The sequence below is a fragment of the Balaenoptera musculus genome, chromosome 9 (assembly GCF_009873245.2).
Source record: "Balaenoptera musculus isolate JJ_BM4_2016_0621 chromosome 9, mBalMus1.pri.v3, whole genome shotgun sequence".
NCBI lineage: Eukaryota > Metazoa > Chordata > Mammalia > Artiodactyla > Balaenopteridae > Balaenoptera > Balaenoptera musculus.
In genome coordinates, this window is record NC_045793.1 from 92,466,397 (window position 1) to 92,478,549 (window position 12,153).

General features: G+C 41.0%; 1 protein-coding gene across 18 annotated transcripts in view; it reads right to left on the reverse strand.

Moving 5' to 3' along the window:
* Positions 1-12,153, reverse strand: part of NRCAM (neuronal cell adhesion molecule) — a 312,757-nt gene that overhangs the window by 245,923 nt on the left and 54,681 nt on the right. For all 18 annotated transcript variants that reach the window (XM_036864178.1, XM_036864174.1, XM_036864173.1 and 15 more), the window contains exon 2: positions 601-739. The gene's annotated coding sequence lies outside the window, so the exon portion shown is untranslated. The remainder of the gene's footprint in view (positions 1-600; positions 740-12,153) is intronic.

Here is a 12,153-nt window from a genome sequence, read left to right on the forward strand (position 1 = left end):
CTATAGAGGAAAACAGATTGGAGCATATGTGGGTATTTTGGAGGATTATAAATGTTCGGAAATAGTAATTGTTTTTCTTACTTATGCAAATAATACATCATGGTTTACAAAGTGCTTTCACATAAGTTATATTGTTTGATTCTTAAAACAATCCTAGAAGGCAGGGTAAGGCAGAAATGAAGGCTGAGGGAGACCCTAAATGCATAAGAAATTTCTCTGGGAAAAGAAACATTACTAATTTTTTTAAGGTGTGTGTGTGGGTGTGTGTGTGTGTGTGTGTGTGTGTGTGTGTGTCTGTGTGTGTGTGTGTGTGTGTGTGTCTGTGTGTGTGTGTGTGTGTGTGTTCAAGTAGGTCTTCATAGATCTTCATTTCACAGCTCCAAACTTTAAATAAATTCCTGTTCGGTCAAAATAGCCAATTGATTTCCTTCATCACTACTAAAAAAAAAAAATCTCCTGAAAAAGAAAAACTCTCAATTCTTTACCAAGAATTATCAATAACCTATTCCCTTATTCACTCTTTTCCAAGAAGCAGATCTCGGAAGACAGAACAGTTCATTTAGACTTCTAAAGACAAAGAGAAAACTGTTCCACTCTTACCTTCAGAAGATCCACTGGGCCAGGAATCTCCTGAAAGTTTCCCTGATTTTGGAAGCTGTCCTTTTCCCAGGATGCCAATTCCTGACAGCAGCTTTGGTCAAAGTCTTCAGCACACAGGTGTGGAATATCACAAAGATTTCTGAAAAGGAAAAAAACAGAACAGTGTAAACTGTTTTGGGTTAGCTAATTCTATTAAGCTGAGATTTCGTTCAACTATCCTACTAAAACTGACAAGGGGAACTTAATACGTATTAAATTCCATGATGAATTTTAACCAAACCTTACTGTAGTTACAGACATCAATGTCTAACAAACTTTAGGCAATTTCATTGCAACAGGTAATGAAAAAAGGTAACACAATTCCAGTTACATTTTGGTATAGGATAGTAGTCTGAGTGACCCCTAAGTAGCAGGAAACAACTGAGCACACAAATCAAAGAGGGAAAAAAGGCACTTGATCTTATTTTACTCGAATACTTCATGGGAATACCCGGTGCTTTACAATCACAGCAACAAACAGACCGCAGCTGGGAAGAATCTAATACAGACTGAAAAGAACAACAATGAAGAACGAAGTAATTGACGAAGGTTGACGATCTCAGTGAGGAACGCAGCTATGCAATTACATTTCAGAGGTGGCTTTAAAGGTGGTGAGAAAAGAAAGCATCTGAGAATGAAGGTTTCAGACACACCATCCTAAGAAAACAAGGAAAAGGTTAAGGTAGAACAGCACAGAATGAAACTTTAATTAAACGGAAGCCAACTAATAGAAGTGTTTGAATAGTGTGTTTATTTAATACCTCACTTTTATGAGAAAGAGTGGGAAAAAATCAGAAAAAAATTGTTCAGAAAACCTCTTTTAAACCAGAACTTGGGGGCGGTATACAGGGAGAAATGAGGAAAGCAGGAAGTCTAGACCTGCATTTCCCATTCATAGTCTGACCTCGGGCTTGCTAAGTGCTTCTCAACCTTGTGGGCACCTTTGCACCACCAGGAGAGCTTTTTAAAAAATATCAGTGACTCGGCCCCATGCAGCCAAAGAAATCCCTGACCAATTACATCAGAAGATCAGGTATGATGGAACCCAAGCACAGGCATTTTTTTCAAAGGAGAGAAAGTCAGAGACATTCTTTGATGACTCATCCAAAGCTAAGAGTTCTGTCTTCTCTACACAATTTGAACCTGATCACTCAATTTGTTTTTAAAACAAATACGGTTTAAATTAATAGTATCCAAAATTTTCAAACCCTATAAAATTAAATAGTTCCCCCTTTCGAATTATAGTTTTCTCCAGATATATGCCCAGGAGTGGGATTGCTGGATCATATGGTAACTCTATTTTTAGTTTTTTGAGGAATCTCCATACTGTTTTCCATAGGGCTCCCTTTTCTCCATACCCTCTCCAGCATTTATTTGCAGACTGTTTAATGATGGCCATGCTGACCAGTGTGAGGTGATACCTCAGTGCAGTTTTCACTTGCATTTCTCTAATAATTAGCAACGTTGAGCACTTTTTCATGTGCCTGTTAATAGCTAAGACATGGAAGCAACCTAAGTGTCCACTGATACATCAATGGATAAAGAAGATGTGGTACAGAGAGACAGATACATAGATAGGTAGGTAGACACACAATGGAATATTGCTCAGCCATAAAAAAATGAAATAATGCTATTTGCAGCAACATGGATGGACCTAGAGATTATGATACTAAGTGAACTAAGCCAAAGACAAATATCATATATCACTTATATGTGGAATCTAAAAAAGGGTACAAATGAACTTACCTACAAAACAGAAAGAGTTACAGATGTAGAAAACAAACTTATGGTTACCAGGGGGTAAGGGCGGGGAGGATAAATTGGGAGATTGGAATGGACATATACGTACTACTATATATAAAATAGATAAGTAATAAAGACCTACTGTATAGCACAGGGAACTCTACTCAATACTCTGTAATGACCTATATGGGAAAAGAATCTAAAAAAGAGTGGATATATTTATGTGTCTAACTGATTCACTTTGCTGTACACTTGAAACTAACATGACACTGTAAATCAACTATACTCCAATAAAAAAATTTTTTTAAAAGATAAATACATAAATAAGTGAATAGTTCCCCAATTTTCGAGAGGAGGGAACTAGGGTTCTGAGAGATACACTGACTTATGCGAGGTCCAAGTGAAGCAGCAACACCAGGATGGGATCAAGTCTCCCAGGGAGGATAAAGGCAGACCCTGAGCTGGGGCCGGACCCTATTTCGGGCTGGGCTGGGTAGGACGGGACCACATGGAGTCACACTGTTGATGAGGGCCTGATGCCACTGACTTTCCAGGCACAGGAGAGCATAACCTCGGGGTTCCCACCCCTTACGGAGTGATGAAGATAAAAATAATCCTAGGAGCTAAATTATCGAGCACTTTGTACGAGCCCGACACGATGCTAAGTGCTTTAATCCTCACAAGAACTCTCTGACCTAAGTACGATTATTATCCCCAATTTATAAATGAGGAAAGTGAAGCTGAGAGTGCTTTGTCTTCTCTCCAAAATGGTGGAACTGGAATTGTAACAAAGCTGTTCTCTCCCCCAACCATGTATTGCCTCGAGGGAATGCAGTAAACAGGCAGCTGGAAGCAAGGCTACTGTGCCCTGTATCTGCCCTATCTTCTCTTTGTCACAAGGCATTCTCACACTGGAAAATGGAAACAGAAGCACCCTGGAGTCTTCCCAGTGCTTTCAGATTTTCTCCGATTAAATAATTAGTTTCTGTTGTTTGGGAAAGGATGAACATTGTATGGAATGATTTTTCTTCTCCCTACACATACACACACACACACACACTCTCTGTCTCTCTCTCTCTCTGTCTCTCTCTCTGTTCCAAATTAGTAGAAGCTGAATGGTGAGATTTAATGCCACTATTTTGGAGACTTCAGCTCAGACAACTGTCAGAAGCGTCACCACTGAAATCTGTCCTAAATGATTCAGTCCATCACGACATGTGAATTTAAAAGCTTAACTGAAATCTCTGGAACGTCATTTACAATTCCTTAGGAAAAAAATGTAGGAAACATTCTTATACTCATATCTTATACTAAGATCTTCAAAATCTTAGAGAAGTATCTTTGTTGCAGTTTGCTGGCCCAGTACATTTACATTATGTAAATGATTTCCTTTCTTTAAACAGCGCCGTTATTGGCTATAATAAAATCTAATTTACGAATATTCCACATATGAAACATGTTTTATTTAAGAGGCTAATGCAAAAGCATTACTGCTTCTGACATCTTAGGCAGATCCTAATTACACTGTGGCAAAATCATCTTCATAGCTCAGTTAAAAAATAACGTGAAAAGTTGGTTTTCACTATACGCTTCTGGGAAGAAACAAAAGAGTGACAATAAAAATGAAAACACAATTTTGAGAACTGGAAGGGGCCTGGAAGGTGTATCCAACCATCTATCTGCCTACGGCCTATTCCATTTTCAGGGAACTCGGTATGGAGTCGAATCTCTCTTCCTCTGCAGCTTTCACTCCTCAGTCCCAGTTCTGGCCCTTGGAGACAGATCCAGATTCACGTCCTAGTGTAAACTTCCCCAACCTCAGCCCACTGTTCAGGAAAGCAGGAATCACCTGCTGTTTTAGCAGAGGTGGCCACTGCTAGGACCCGGGGTAAGGACCTGACTCAAGGGCATCCACAGAGGCTGGTGGATGACCGATGAGGTCGCTTCGCGCCAAGGTCTCTGCCCTAGAAAAGAGATGATAATCAAATTAACTCTCACTGGGATCTGGAGTGGATATTGGGAGTCAGAAGAGAACCTATTGAATATGCACAGGTAAGCAGAAAGGCCAGCAGAGAGACGACAAGAGATAAGACTCATTCCCTGAAGCAGCCTCCAACCCTGATAACTTCCCACTTCCCATATCCAGACAGATATCAGTCCCTCCTCCTAAAGGTGCCCTGTTCTCTGCAGCCCCAGATGCCCAATACTTATGGACTAATACTGGGGCGCCTCATTTACCAGCCATACTTATAGCTGCATATCAGGTTGACAGTATCTCCATTATCTTTTTGTAGGTATTTTTGTTAGAACCAACAGAAGCCTTTACTTGCACCCCATTCATATTTCACCTTTTCTTCTTACACTGGAGGGTTTTTTGTTTGTTTGTTTGTTTTTACGTTTTTGGCCATGCCACGCGGGATGTGGGAACTTAGCTCACCAACCAGGGATTGAACCCGCACCCCCTGCATTGGGAGCACAGAGTCTTAACCACTGGATCACCAGGGAAGTCCCCTATGTCACCTTTTTAGAATGGAGTTCATCATTACAGCTTGCCAAAAACATGTGACGTCTCAATTCTGTCCTTCCAAAACATGTTACGGCTTTCACCTCCGTGTCATCCACAGATTAGACCAGCGTGCCATTTAGAATGATGTTCATGCTATGACACAATATGGAATTGGACACTATTTCACAGAGCCCACAGTGGTATAAAAAATAGTGAAAACCAAACTGTTAATAAATTAAAATGAATTTATTTTAGTCTCCAGGTCACTCTTTAAAATTAATAATTACCAATTCTCCAAATTGACTGCAAATCATCCTGAAGATATAAATAGTTACATAAACTGACATGACCAAGCAGTTCATTTCGCTGGATAAAGGTTTTAACATGTACTTGGTAGAGACTGCAAAACCCAGAAGAATTAGGCTTTAGCATCATTGGGGAAAATCAGGCCATAGTTGAGATAACTGGCAACATGAACTTTGTGGTTATAGAGTAATTACCCGTGCAGCAGACCAAGAAGTTATATTTGAGAAACATACTGTGAAAACAGAGCCAAGCTCGCCTCATCCTTCCCTGCGGCAATCATGAAAATCAGCAGAAGCTGTCATTTTAGGTATCTGGTATACCCCTGTCAAAGTGGAATTGTTCTCCAAAGATCTCAACTGCTTTGTCTAACTTTGCTTTCAGTAAGTCACATGGGACTTCCCTTTACAGTAAAAAAAATCCCACACACATATGGGCACCTAATTTACGACAAAGGAGGCAAGAACATACAATGGAGAAAAGACAGCCTCTTCAATAAGTGGTGCTGGGAAAACTGGACAGCAACATGTAAAAGAATGAAATTAGAACAACTCCCTAACACCATACACAAAAATAAACTCCAAATGTATTAAAGACCTAAATGCAAGACCAGACACTATAAAACTCTTAGAGGAAAACATAGGCAGAACACTCTATGACATAAACCACAGAAAGATCTTTTTTGATCCACCTTCTAGAGTAATGGAAATAAAAACAAAAATAAACAAATGGGACTTAATTAAACTTAAAAGCTTTTGCACAGCAAAGGAAACCTTAAACAAGACAAAAAGACAACCCTCAGAATGGGAGAAGATATTTTCAAATGAAACAACAGACAAAGGATTAATCTGTAAAATAAACAAACAGCTCATGGAGCTCAATACCAAAAAAAACAAGCAATCCAGTTAAAGAATGGGTGGAAGACCTAAATAGACATTTCACCAAAGAAGACATACAGATGGCCAAGAGGCACATGAAAAGATGCTCAACATCACTAATTATTAGAGAAACACAAACCAAAAGTACAATGAAGTATCACCTTACACCAGTCAGAATGGCCATTATCAAAAAATCTAGAAACAATAAGTGCTGGAAAGGGTGTAGTGAAAAGGGAACCCTCCTGCACTGTTGGTGGGAATGTAAATTGATACAGCCATTATGGAGAACAGTATGGAGGTTCTTTAAAAAACTAAAAATAGAACTACCATATGACCCAGCAATTCCACCACTGGGCATATACCTTGAGAAAACCATAATTCAAAAAGAGACATGTACCACAATGTTCACTGTAGCACTATTTACAATAGCCAGGACATGGAAGCAACCTAAGGGCCCATCGACAGATGAATGGATAAAGAAGATGTGGCACATATATATATACAATGGAATATTACTCAGCCATAAAAAGGAACGAAACTGAGTTATTTGTAGTGAGGTGGATGGACCTAGAGTCTGTCATACAGAGTGAAGTAAGTCAGAAAGAGAAAAACAAATACCGTATGCTAACACATATATATGGAATCTAAAAAAAGAAAAAAATGGTACTGATGAACCCAGTTGCAGGGCAGGAATAAAGATGCAGACATAGAGAATGGACTTGAGGACACGGGGTGGGAGGGGGAAGCTGGGGCGAAGTGAGAGTAGCATCGACATATATACACTACCGAATGTAAAATAGACAGCTAGTGGGAAGCAGCCGCATAGCACAGGGAGATCAGCTCAGCGCTTTGCGATGACCTATAGGGGTGGGATAGGGAGGGTGGGAGGGAGGCTCAAGAGGGAGGGGATATGGGGACATGTGTATGCATATGGCTGAGTCACTTTGTTGTACAACAGAAACTAACACAGTACTGTGAAGCAATTATACTCCAACAAAGAGATCTATTAAAAAAAAAAAATCTCACACTAAAGGGCTTTTAAAGTTGTGTCGGCTTTCCTTAGTTTTTTCTGTCTCCACCATGACTGTCAGGCTGTCAAGCTGTAGTTTCTCATGGTGGTCAGCATGCCTGCCTACAGCAATCAAACCCATCCTCATGGCTCCAATTGGATACTTCTGGTCCTCCCAGGGCTGACTCTGCATAAAGGAACACTAGAAAGTTTCACGGGGAGGGCCTGATGGACCGGTCTTAAAGAAAGCATGAGTGTATGTGTACATTTCATGTCATTTCCGTTGACCATGCAGAGGCCCTCTTGGTGTGCTTCTTTTTTTCTCAGATGTGTTGAATTGTTAAACTGTTCATTTGACAATGACTGTCAAGGTCCACCAGGGGCAGGTACAGCCCTGGGAGCCACAAGAAACACAAAGGTGACTTCAGACTAGACAGCTTCTGCTCAAGGACAGAGATGAGAGATCATAATACCACCTTGGGCTGTATGGCACTTTGTGGTTTATTTTTCACAGAAGTAATCTCGCTTAATACAGAAAAATAAGTATTCTTCCTGACACTTCACAGATAAAAATAAACTAAGAGCAGGTGACTTCTCAGTGATTCATCCCAGCCAGTAAGTGGTAAAGCCAGGACTCCAGAAGCAAGCTGTGCGATTCTGAGTCGCATTACTTCCACCAACTCACAGGTGCAATCATGGCTTACGCGGATAAAATGACTACATAAGCAACATATATTGCATGCTTATTCCATACTGGGTACGTCTGTAACTGGCTGGCAGATATTTGATCTTCATAATAACTTTACGAGGTGGGCAATCTTATTCTCCCCAGAGGAGAAAACTAAGGCACAGAAAGTGGAGTAATGGCCCAAGTTTGCATGGCCAGTCGGTGGCAGAAAGTGATAAACACCAGAACAGTGCCACCCAGAAGAAGTGTGGAGAAAGTCACTGGATCTGTTGCTAGGAAGAACGCTAAGAAAGTTTTGGAACGTTTTCTAGCATTTCCAGAACAGTGAGACTTTTCTTCTCTTGTAAATCTTGTGAGCAGACACTGGCATCAGAGATGAGAAAAAGATGGCAAATCCAAGAAAAGAAGGAAGTGTGATGCTTCCCCCTCCCTCCACCATGGCTATGGATGTGCGAGGGATCTGCCGGCACAGAGAGCTTCTAGCATATGAATACCATCTGCTTCTTGAATACTTGCTATGTATATTTTCTGTTATTTCAGATTCTTTGGACAGATCACACTGCTTGAGCAAAGCAGGAAGAAGAGACCCTCGGCATTCGTGACCTTACATTTGAGGTTGGTGATTTTATAGTGACTGCCTGGGAGGCTCGTGATCTGGCAGTTTGCTGGGACACCAGTTTGCATCACACAAAGTTGCCAGTGGCTCTGCACTCACACCTCTGTGGGGTTTCTGGATTCTGAACCACTGTGCTCAGGTAGGAAAGGAGGGAGCCAGTAAGAAAGAAGTGCTTCAGCCTTCTTTTGACATGTGAGTGACTAACACTGGCCAGAGGTGGACTAAGGGCCTCCCAGACAATACTTCTCTTAATCCTATAAATAATTCTATAAGGTGGCCGTTGTCATAGCAACTTTCTACACGGGCATATTGAGGCCCAGAGAAGACCAGTAATGCACCCCAAAGTCAGAGAGTTTGTCCATGTCAGAGATGGGATTGCACCCGGACTGTGTGACTCTGTGCAGTGGCATGCCTCTTCTATTTCTGCTGAAGTTATTAAACAAGCAAACAAATAAACAAAAGCTTTGTGAGGAGGGGAAGACACTAGGTGAGAGAGAAAACTAGTTAATGTTGGAGAGGTAGTTCACTTTAGATGTGACATTTTTGCAAAAAAGAAACCACAGGGCACTTGGGGGAAATTCTTCCACGGAAAAAGCCAGGAGCCTCTACAAACATTTCTATACTGTTGAATTTATTTATTTTTTAAAATTTATTTATTTTTGGCTGCGTTGGGTCTTCGTTGCTGCACACGGGCTTTCTCTAGTTGCGGTGAGCGGGGGCTACTCTTCATTGCGGTGCACGGGCTTCTCATTGCGGTGGCTTCTCTTGTTGTGGAGCACAGGCTCTAGGCGCACGGGCTTCAGTAGTTGTGGCACGTGGGCTCAGTAGTTGTGGCTCACGGGCTCTAAGCGCAGGCTCAGTAGTTCTGGCGCACGGGCTTAGTTGCTCTGCGGCATGTGGGATCTTCCCGGACCAGGGCTCGAACCCGTGTCCCCTACATTGGCAGGTGGATTCTTAACCATTGCACCACCAGGGAAGTCCCTTGAATTTATTTTTTAAAATTTATTTTATTGAAGTATAGTTGATTTACAGTGTTGTGTTAGTTTCTGGTGTACAGCAAAGTAATTCAGTTATACCTATACATATATATTCTTTTGCATTATGGTTTATCACAGGATATTGAATATAGTTCCCTGTGCTATACAGTAGGACCTTGTTGTCTATCCATTCCGTATATAATAGTTTGCATCTGCTAACACCAAACTCCCACTCCGTCCCTCCCCCACCTCCCCTCCCCCTTGGCAACCACAAGTCTGTTCTCTATGTCTGTGAATCTGTTTCTGTTTCAAAAACAAGTTCATATGCGTCATATTTTAGATTCCACATATAAATGATATACTATGATATTTGTCTTTCTCTTTCTGACTTACTTCACTTACTATGATCATCTCTAGGTTCATCCATGTTGCTGAAAATGGCATTATTTCATTCTTTTTTATGGCTGAGTAGTATTCCATTGTATGTATGTACCACATCTTCTTTACCCATTTACCTGTCGATGGACATTTAGGTCACTTCCATGTCTTAGATATTGTAAATACTGCTGCTATGAACATAGGGGTGCATGTATCTTTTTGAATTATAGTTTTGTCCAGTTTTGCCCAGGAGTGGGATTGCTGGATCATATGGTAACTCTGCTTTTACTTTTTTTTTTTTTTTTTGCTTTTACTTTTTTGAGGAACCTCCAAACTGTTTTCCACAGTGGCTGCACCAATTTACATTCTCACCAACAATGTAGGAAGGTTCCCTTTTCTCCACACCCTCTGCAGCATTTACTGTTTGTGAACATTTTAATGATGGCTATTCTGACCGGTGTGAGGTGGTACATCGTTGTAGTTTTGATTTGCATTTCTCTAATAATTAGTAATGTTGAGCATCTTTTCATGTGCCTATTGGCCATCTGTATGTCTTTTTTGGAGAAATGTCTATTTAGGTCTTCTGCCCATTTTTTGATTGAGTTGTTTGGTTTTTTGTTATTGAGTTGTATGAGCTGTTTGTCTATATTCTTTTTTAAAAAAATTTACTGAAGTATACTCTTGAATTTAGAGATGCCCAAAAGTCTCAGAAATCAGTCCCCATAGGGCCTGCTGTGTTCCTAGGAATTCAGAGGTACAGGGAGGACCGTGTCAAAGGCAGGAATATACCTGGTGCAGTGCTGGGGATGTGTGTGGCTGACAGGAATACTGTGAAGGGCAGGTCAAGTGCCTGGGGCGTCCAGAGGAAGGAAAAGGTTCTCCCCGCTGGGATCAGGCAGTAAATACTGACAACCTCATTGAGAAGCTGGCAGTGAAAGAGAGGGAGAAACGGAATGGTACCTCTAGGGAGCAGCAGAGATGAGAAGTGGGTTTTGGCCAGAGGAGATTTGAGGTCATTTATAGGCTGAGGAGAAATGTAATAAGGAGAAACAGAGAGAAAATGAAGCTGCAAGTGGCAAAAGCAGTGGACAGAGCCAAGGCCAAGAGCAGCGGGCAGGGACACGCACTTGGAGGCAGGGACTTGCTATCACACTGCAGCCACTTTACCTCGATCTAAGGGGTGTGTGCACTCATTTCATGTCTCCTCCCTTGTTGGAGAGAACACTCCTCAGGCTGAAGCACCTCGGGAAATGAATTTTCTAGAACCAAGGCAACAAGCCCATATGCAAAAACATGCTAGTTTGCATACTGCCCCGCCCTCTTGCTAAACAATAGTTGGAGTGAGTGGAAACGAAAGGAAATGCCCACATGCCTCAACAGTAATACACATGCTTTGCAACCTTGAACTTGAATTTAATAGAACAAATCAAACAAATCTGCCTGGGTGACTCTGAGATGCAACTGAACTCGTTCCAACTTGACCAGGGCTTTATTTATTTTGCTTAACGCCAGTCACTTATGCAAATCGCTTAATAAACATGGAGTGAGTGCCCGCCTACGTGGGAACGCACACCACTTCCAAGCTGGAACGCTAATGGTGTTTATTTTTGCCCCTCATTTTGACTAGATTGTTTTAGACAGGGTTTTATTTTATTTGGGGAGAACTTCTGCAGGTGATTTTATGAACATGTTTTTCCTGATTAAAAACGTCTTCTCATTTTCCAATATATGAAAAGTAAAGTTTTAAAAAATTAAAACCAAATGTTATCTTCCACCCCAGAAATAAAAAAGTGTCAATGTTTTGGTGTATGTCTTCCAAGTGTTTTATTTTTCCTGAATGCATGTGTGTGTGCATACACATTTTTCAAATTAGAAGTGGAATCATTACAGGACGCACTGACTTAGTAACCTGCTGTTCTAACTTAATAATACAAAATGAACATATTCTACAAAATCATTTAATGTCTGCATGATATTCTAGCATATAAAGAAATCATTTTCATTTAACCGATTTCCAAATATTGGCCATTAATGCTCTTCCATTTGGTTGACTTTTTTATATCATTTTCTAAAGAGATACTATTTTACCAGCACTGGCTGAATAACAATCAGTAAAACTCTTACCGTTGACACGTGGAGCATTATTAAAAGTTCCATTTCCTTCATCAGGATTTGTGATCAACTGAACTGAGAGGATTTCGGGTTGGGTGCCAGCTCCAAGAAGCAGCACCCCACGTTCCCACCCGGCTCCCACCGTCCCCATCACAGCCCTGCTCTGGCCAGATTTTCCATACATCTGCAGTTTGGCAGTGGGTGGTCTGCTCAATTACATATGATCAGAGGCACTGGCTGACTCTTAGATTATTGTTAAAAGCTTGACTTTTCCAATGAACATATCAGAGCAGGAAAGGTGGAC